At 63.0% G+C, this 8,114-nt stretch overlaps 1 non-coding gene across 1 annotated transcript; it reads right to left on the bottom strand.

The window, feature by feature from the left end:
• Nucleotides 1-3,813: 3,813 nt before the first annotated feature.
• On the bottom strand, nucleotides 3,814-3,932 carry LOC131861334 (5S ribosomal RNA). The gene has a single exon (XR_009360409.1). It is a non-coding gene; the product is annotated as a 5S ribosomal RNA (ribosomal RNA).
• Nucleotides 3,933-8,114: the final 4,182 nt, after the last annotated feature.

The following is an 8,114-nucleotide window of genomic DNA, read 5'->3' as shown; positions in this document are numbered from 1 at the left end:
GCATCAAAGGTGCGCAACGCTGGTGCGAACCTGGGAGCGCTCCGATGTGTGCTCCAAGGTGCGGCGTGCACGAAGTCGGACCCCGGTTTGCCCCGGGTGCGCACCTCGCGTGCACCTTGGTGCGCACACCTTGGCTGGGTTGCGCGCCCTGGTGGGCACCATGGTGCGCACCAAGGAGCGCTCCGAAGTGTGCTCCAAGGTGCGGCGTGCACGAAGTCGGAGCCCGGTTTGCCCCGGGTGCGCACCTCGCGTGCACCTTCGCCGCGGTGGGCACCATGGCGTGCACGAAGTCGGAGCCCGGTTTGCCCCGGGTGCGCACCTCGCGTGCACCTTCGCCGGGGTGGGCACCTTGGTGTGCAGACCTTGGCTGGGTTGCGCGCCCTGGTGGGCACCATGGTGCGCACCAAGGAGCGCTCCGAAGTGTGCTCCAAGGTGCGGCCTGCACGAAGTCGGAGCCCGGTTTGCCCCGGGTGTGCACCTCGGGTGGGCACCTTGGTGCGCATGCCTTGCCTGGGCTGCGCACCAGGGCGGGCTCAAGATGGCACCCGCGTTCCTTTTTTTTCACTATCTTTCAAAACGGAAATTTTAAAATCTCATTTTTTTTTGCCTTTTTCTGGAAATTAGTGAAGGCAGCGCATCAAAGGTGCGCACCTCGCTGCCCACCACGGTGCGCAACGCCGGTGGGCACCCGGGAGTGCTTCGAAGTGTGCTCCAAGGTGCTGCGTGCACGTTGTCGGAGCCCGGTTTGCCCCGGGTGCGCACCTCGCGTGCACCTTCGTCGGGGTGGGCACCTTGGCTGGGTTTGCCCCGGCTGCGCTCCGAAGCGGGGTTATTGGAGCGCCGCCTCTTTTTTTGTCGGAGCGTTTGGTGGGGTTTCTCGCATTGGCTCTTCCGAGGCCCGGTTGCCACCTTGGCGCGCACGAAGTCGGAAGTAGGGTTAATTGCCCGGGTGCGCACCTTTGCCAGGGTGGGCACCTTACCTGGGCTGCGCACCAGGGCGGGCTCAAGATGGCACGCGCGTTCCGTTTTTTTCACTATCTTTCAAAACGGAAATTTTAAAATCTCCTTTTTTTTTTGCCTTTTCTGGAAATTAGTGAAGGCAGCGCATCAAAGGTGCGCACCTCGCTGCCCACCTTGGTGTGCTCTGAGGTGCGCACCCGGGAGCGCTACGAAGTGTGCTCCAAGGTGCGGCGTGCACGTTGTCGGAGCCCGGTTTGCCCCGGGTGCGCACCTCGCCTGCACCTTGGCCGGGGTGGGCACCTTGGCTGGGTTTGCCCAGGGTGCGCTCCGAAGCGGGGTTACTGGAGCGCCCCCTCTTTTTTTGTCAGAGCGTTTGGTGGGGTTTCTCGCATTGGCTCTTCCCAGGCCCGGTTGTTGGGTGCGCTCCCACCCTGGCGCGCGCGAAGTTGGAAGTTGGGTTAATTGCCCGGGCGCGCACCTTCGCCAGGGTGGGCACCTTGGTGCGCACACCTTGGCTGGGCTGCGCACCAGGGCGGGCTCAAGATGGCACCAGCATTCCCTTTTTCTCACTATCTTTCAAAACGGAAATTTTAAAATCTCGTTTTTTTTTTGCCTTTTATGGAAATTAGTGAAGGCATCGCATCAAAGGTGCGCACCTCGCTGCCCACCTTGGTGTGCTCCGAGGTGCCCACCACGGTGCGCAACGCCGGTGCGAACCCGGGAGCGCCCCGATGTGTGCTCCAAGGTGCGGCGTGCACGAAGTCGGACCCCGGTTTGCCCCGGGTGCGCACCTCGCGTGCACCTTGGTGCGCACACCTTGGCTGGGTTGCGCGGCCTGGTGGGCACCATGGTGCGCACCAAGGAGCGCTCCGAAGTGTGCTCCAAGGTGCGGCGTGCACGAAGTCGGAGCCCGGTTTGCCCCGGGTACGCACCTCGCGTGCACCTTCGCCGGGGTGGGCACCTCGGCTGGGTTGCGCGCCCTGGTGCGCACCAAGGAGCGCTCCGAAGTGTGCTCCAAGGTGCGGCGTGCACGAAGTCGGAGCCCGGTTTGCCCCGGGTGCGCACCTTCGCCGCGGTGCGCACCATGGCGTGCACGAAGTCGGAGCCCGGTTTGCCCCGGGTGCGCACCTCGCGTGCACCTTCGGCGGGGTTGCGCGCCCTGGTGGGCACCATGGTGCGCACCAAGGAGCGCTCCGAAGTGTGCTCCAAGGTGCGGCGTGCACGAAGTCGGAGCCCGGTTTGCCCCGGGTGCGCACCTCGCGTGCACCTTCGGCGGGGTTGCGCGCCCTGGTGGGCACCATGGTGCGCACCAAGGAGCGCTCCGAAGTGTGCTCCAAGGTGCGGCGTGCACGAAGTCGGAGCCCGGTTTGCCCCGGGTGCGCACCTCGCGTGCACCTTCGCCGCGGTGGGCACCATGGCGTGCACGAAGTCGGAGCCCGGTTTGCCCCGGGTGCGCACCTCGCGTGCACCTTCGCCGGGGTGGGCACCTCGGCTGGGTTGCGCGCCCTGGTGCGCACCAAGGAGCGCTCCGAAGTGTGCTCCAAGGTGCGGCGTGCACGAAGTCGGAGCCCGGTTTGCCCCGGGTGCGCACCTCGCGTGCACCTTCGCCAGGGTGGGCACCTCGGTGCGCACACCTTCTCAATGTTTTCTTGCCTTTTCTGGAAATTGGTGAAGGCAGCGCATCAAAGGTGCGCACCTCGGTGTGCTCCGAGGTGCGAACCCGAGAGCGCTCCGAGGTGCCCACGAAGTCGAAAGTCGGGTTAATTGCATTGTTTTCCCCGGGTGCGCTCCGAGGTGCGCAACATCGGCGCGCACCAAGGAGGGCTCCGAAGTGTGCTCCAAGGTGCGCACGATGGCGTGCACCTCTGGTGCGCACGATTCGGAGCTCGGTTTGACCGGGGTGCGCACACCTTGGCTGGGTTGCGCACCTTTTGTGCGCTCCAAGGTGCGCACGAAGTCGGAGCTCGGTTTGCCCCGGGTGCGCACCTTCGCCAGGGTGCGCACCTTGATGCGCACGCCTTGGCTGGGCTGCGCACCTTGGTGGGCGCCATGGTGCGCACCTTTCGTGCGCTCCAAGGTGCGCACGAAGTCGGAGCTCGGTTTGCCCCGGGTGCGCACCTTGGTGGGCGCCATGGTGCACTCCGAGGTGCCCAAGATTGGTGCGCACCAAGGAGCGCTCCGAAGTGCGCTCCAAGGTGCGCGCGAAGTCGAAAGTTGGGTTAATTGTCCGGTTTGCCTCGGGTGCGCACCTTGCGTGCACCTTCGCCAGGGTGGGCGCCTTGGTGCGCACACCTTGGCTGGGCTGCGCACACCTTGGCACCCGCGTTTCCTTCATTTTAAATTTTTTTTTTTTACAATCTCTCAAGTGGGAAATTCTATAATCTCAACTTTTTTTGCCTTTTCAGGAAACTTTTGAATGGAGCGCATCATTGGTGCGCTCCGAAGTGTGCTCCAAAGCTCTCTCCAGCTGCGTGCACCTGCCCCGGCCGCGCACCCGGCCCCGCCCAGCTTCGCTCACCTGTCCCGGGCGTCTGGTGCGGAACCTTAGAGTAAGAAACATCACCGTGCACCTTGGCCAACGTGCGCGACTCGACCGAGCGCGCACTGGCCGAGGTGCACACCGATTTCACCTGGGTGCGCGCGCAGCACCTCGGGCGCACCGGGGTGCGCGCACAACGCCCGGGTTGCACCGTGGCCTGTGTGCTCGGGGCGCCTCGGGTGCGCGCTCGGTGTCGCCCCCGCGCGCGCGGTAGTGCGGGCAGCGCACCCCGGCCCGGCCCGGCCCCGACGAGAACGCAAACGGGCAAAAGGTTTATTCAAATAGCATTGCGACGCCCGGCGAAAAACTAAAAAAGGGTGCAACACCGGGACTTCCCGGGAGGTCACCCATCCCAGTACTACTCCGGCCCAAGCGCGCTTAACTGCGGAGTTCTGATGGGATCCGGTGCACTAACGCTGGTATGATCGCACCCGTTATGAGCTTGTCGCAGTGTGTACTTAGCAAACCGCGACCCACGTGCGAATCCACCCCGGCCACCCACCCCCGTCGAGGTGCACACCCTCCCTCGCGAAGTGCGCCCCGTTCGCCAAGTGTGAGCCCTGCCCGGGTGCGCGCACCTTGCTAGGGCGTCGGGTGTGCACCCGGCCCGGCCTACGTGCGTGCACCTGGAGGGGGCGTCGTGTGCGTGCAGTGTCCCGTCTGCAACGCGGTGCCCACACACCACCTCGGGCGCAACGACCTGCGCTCACATGTGGGCCGAGTGCACCTTGGTGCATGTTCGGGGCGCCTCGGGTGCACGCTCGATCTTGCCCCGGTGCACCAAGGCGCTCGGTTTGCCCCGGGTGCGCACTTGGTGCAAGGTGGGCACCCAAAATAGGGATCAAGCACCAAAACACAAGTTTCGGGATGCAAAATGGGACCCAAGGACCACAAATGCGTTCCAAGACCCATGATGGGTCCACGAGAACAAAAATGTGTTCCGAGACTTAATAAACAAATATTGGGTTTTAGGAGAAGAAACATGCTCTGATGCCCAAAACGAGAATCGACCCCGAAAAGGCCACAGGCCAAAAGTGGGATGCGAGACAAAAAAAAATGGGACCCGAGGACCAAAATTGGGTTCCCAGGTCGAAGACAGGGCAACCGGACAAGAAACGACCTCTAAGGCTCGAAATGAGTCCCGACGACTAAAACTTGACAAGAAGCACCCATCAGGCACCCAACTCGACACCCATGGGATGCCGACCCACCCGGGCTTCCACCTAGCACACCTTGGCACCCACCCACCCTCGCACCCAACCTCGCACCCAACTTAGCACCTTTGAACCCACATTGGCACTCACCCTGACCCTGGCACCTTGGAACCCACATTGGCACTCACCTTGACCCTGGCACCCACCTTTGCACTCACCTTGGGACCCACCCTGGCTCCCACCTCGGCACCCACCCAGACACCCACCTTGGTTCCTTGGCACCCACCTTGGATCCTTGGCACCCACCCCGACACCCACCTTGGCACGCAACTTGGCTACTTGCCACCCACCTTGGCTCCTTGACGCCCACCCCGACAACCACCCCGTGACCTACCCTGGCTAGGGTTGGTGCACACCCACCCTGGTGCCCACCTTGGCACCCACCCTATGACCCACCTTGGCACGCACCTTAGTACCCACCCCGTTACCCACCCTAGGACCCACCCCGTGACCCACCTTGGCCAGGGTGGGTGCCTTGGTGCGCACAACTTGCCTGGGCTGCACACCAGGGCGGGCTCAAGATGGCACCCGCGTTCCGTTTTTTTCACTATCTTTCAAAACGGAAATTTTAAAATCTCATTTTTTTCTTTTTTTTGCCTTTTCTGGAAATTAGTGAAGGCAGCGCATCAAAGGTGCGCAATGCTGGTGCGAACCCGGGAGCGCTCCGATGTGTGCTCCAAGGTGCGGCGTGCACGAAGTCCGAGCCCGGTTTGCCCCGGGTGCGCACCTCGCGTGCACCTTCGCCGGGGTGAGCACCTTGGCTGGGTTGCGCGCCCTGGTGCGTACCAAGGAGCGCTCTGAAGTGTGCTCCAAGGTGCGGCGTGCACGAAGTCGGAGCCCGGTTTGCCCCGGGTGTGCACCTCGGGTGCGCACCTCGCGTGCACCTTCGCTGCGGTGGGCACCTTGGCTGGGTTGCGCGCCTTGGTGGGCACCATGCAGTGCACGAAGTCGGAGCCCGGTTTGCCCCGGGCGCGCACCTCCGCCAGGGTGGGCACCTTGGTGCGCACAACTTGCCTGGGCTGCGCATCAGGAAGGGCTCAAGATGGCACCCGCGTTCCGTTTTTTTCACTATCTTTCAGAACGGAAATTTTAAAATATCGTTTTTTTTTGCCTTTTCTGGAAATTAGTGAAGGCAGCGCATCAAAGGTGCGCAACGCTGGTGCGAACCTGGGAGCGCTCCGATGTGTGCTCCAAGGTGCGGCGTGCACGAAGTCGGAGCCCGGTTTGCCTCGGGTGCGCCCTGGTGGGCACCATGGTGCGCACCAAGGAGCGCTCCGAAGTGTGCTCCAAGGTGCGGCCTGCACGAAGTCGGAGCCCGGTTTGCCCCGGGTGTGCACCTCGGGTGGGCACCTTGGTGCGCATGCCTTGCCTGGGCTGCGCACCAGGGCGGGCTCAAGATGGCACCCGCGTTCCTTTTTTTTCACTATCTTTCAAAACGGAAATTTTAAAATCTCATTTTTTTTTGCCTTTTTCTGGAAATTAGTGAAGGCAGCGCATCAAAGGTGCGCACCTCGCTGCCCACCACGGTGCGCAACGCCGGTGGGCACCCGGGAGTGCTTCGAAGTGTGCTCCAAGGTGCTGCGTGCACGTTGTCGGAGCCCGGTTTGCCCCGGGTGCGCACCTCGCGTGCACCTTCGTCGGGGTGGGCACCTTGGCTTGGTTTGCCCCGGCTGCGCTCCGAAGCGGGGTTATTGGAGCGCCGCCTCTTTTTTTGTCGGAGCGTTTGGTGGGGTTTCTCGCATTGGCTCTTCCGAGGCCCGGTTGCCACCCTGGCGCGCACGAAGTCGGAAGTAGGGTTAATTGCCCGGGTGCGCACCTTTGCCAGGGTGGCACCTTACCTGGGCTGCGCACCAGGGCGGGCTCAAGATGGCACGCGCGTTCCGTTTTTTTCACTATCTTTCAAAACGGAAATTTTAAAATCTCCTTTTTTTTTTGCCTTTTCTGGAAATTAGTGAAGGCAGCGCATCAAAGGTGCGCACCTCGCTGCCCACCTTGGTGTGCTCTGAGGTGCGCACCCGGGAGCGCTACGAAGTGTGCTCCAAGGTGCGGCGTGCACGTTGTCGGAGCCCGGTTTGCCCCGGGTGCGCACCTCGCCTGCACCTTGGCCGGGGTGGGCACCTTGGCTGGGTTTGCCCAGGGTGCGCTCCGAAGCGGGGTTACTGGAGCGCCCCCTCTTTTTTTGTCAGAGAGTTTGGTGGGGTTTCTCGCATTGGCTCTTCCCAGGCCCGGTTGTTGGGTGCGCTCCCACCCTGGCGCGCGCGAAGTTGGAAGTTGGGTTAATTGCCCGGGCGCGCACCTTCGCCAGGGTGGGCACCTTGGTGCGCAAACCTTGGCTGGGCTGCGCACCAGGGCGGGCTCAAGATGGCACCAGCATTCCCTTTTTCTCACTATCTTTCAAAACGGAAATTTTAAAATCTCGTTTTTTTTTTGCCTTTTATGGAAATTAGTGAAGGCATCGCATCAAAGGTGCGCACCTCGCTGCCCACCTTGGTGTGCTCCGAGGTGCCCACCACGGTGCGCAACGCCGGTGCGAACCCGGGAGCGCCCCGATGTGTGCTCCAAGGTGCGGCGTGCACGAAGTCGGACCCCGGTTTGCCCCGGGTGCGCACCTCGCGTGCACCTTGGTGCGCACACCTTGGCTGGGTTGCGCGGCCTGGTGGGCACCATGGTGCGCACCAAGGAGCGCTCCGAAGTGTGCTCCAAGGTGCGGCGTGCACGAAGTCGGAGCCCGGTTTGCCCCGGGTGCGCACCTTCGCCGCGGTGGGCACCATGGCGTGCACGAAGTCGGAGCCCGGTTTGCCCCGGGTGCGCACCTCGCGTGCACCTTCGCCGGGGTGGGCACCTCGGCTGGGTTGCGCGCCCTGGTGCGCACCAAGGAGCGCTCTGAAGTGTGCTCCAAGGTGCGGCGTGCACGAAGTCGGAGCCCGGTTTGCCCCGGGTGTGCACCTCGCGTGCACCTTCGCTGCGGTGGGCACCTTGGCTGGGTTGCGCGCCTTGGTGGGCACCATGCAGTGCACGAAGTCGGAGCCCGGTTTGCCCCGGGCGCGCACCTCCGCCAGGGTGGGCACCTTGGTGCGCACAACTTGCCTGGGCTGCGCACCAGGAAGGGCTCAAGATGGCACCCGCGTTCCGTTTTTTTCACTATCTTTCAGAACGGAAATTTTAAAATATCGTTTTTTTTTGCCTTTTCTGGAAATTAGTGAAGGCAGCGCATCAAAGGTGCGCAACGCTGGTGCGAACCTGGGAGCGCTCCGATGTGTGCTCCAAGGTGCGGCGTGCACGAAGTCGGACCCCGGTTTGCCCCGGGTGCGCACCTCGCGTGCACCTTGGTGCGCACACCTTGGCTGGGTTGCGCGCCCTGGTGGGCACCATGGTGCGCACCAAGGAGCGCTCCGAAGTGT

The sequence above is a fragment of the Cryptomeria japonica genome, unplaced genomic scaffold (assembly GCF_030272615.1).
Source record: "Cryptomeria japonica unplaced genomic scaffold, Sugi_1.0 HiC_scaffold_24, whole genome shotgun sequence".
NCBI classification, from domain to species: Eukaryota; Viridiplantae; Streptophyta; class Pinopsida; order Cupressales; family Cupressaceae; genus Cryptomeria; species Cryptomeria japonica.
This window is presented reverse-complemented; position numbering and strand designations above follow the sequence as displayed.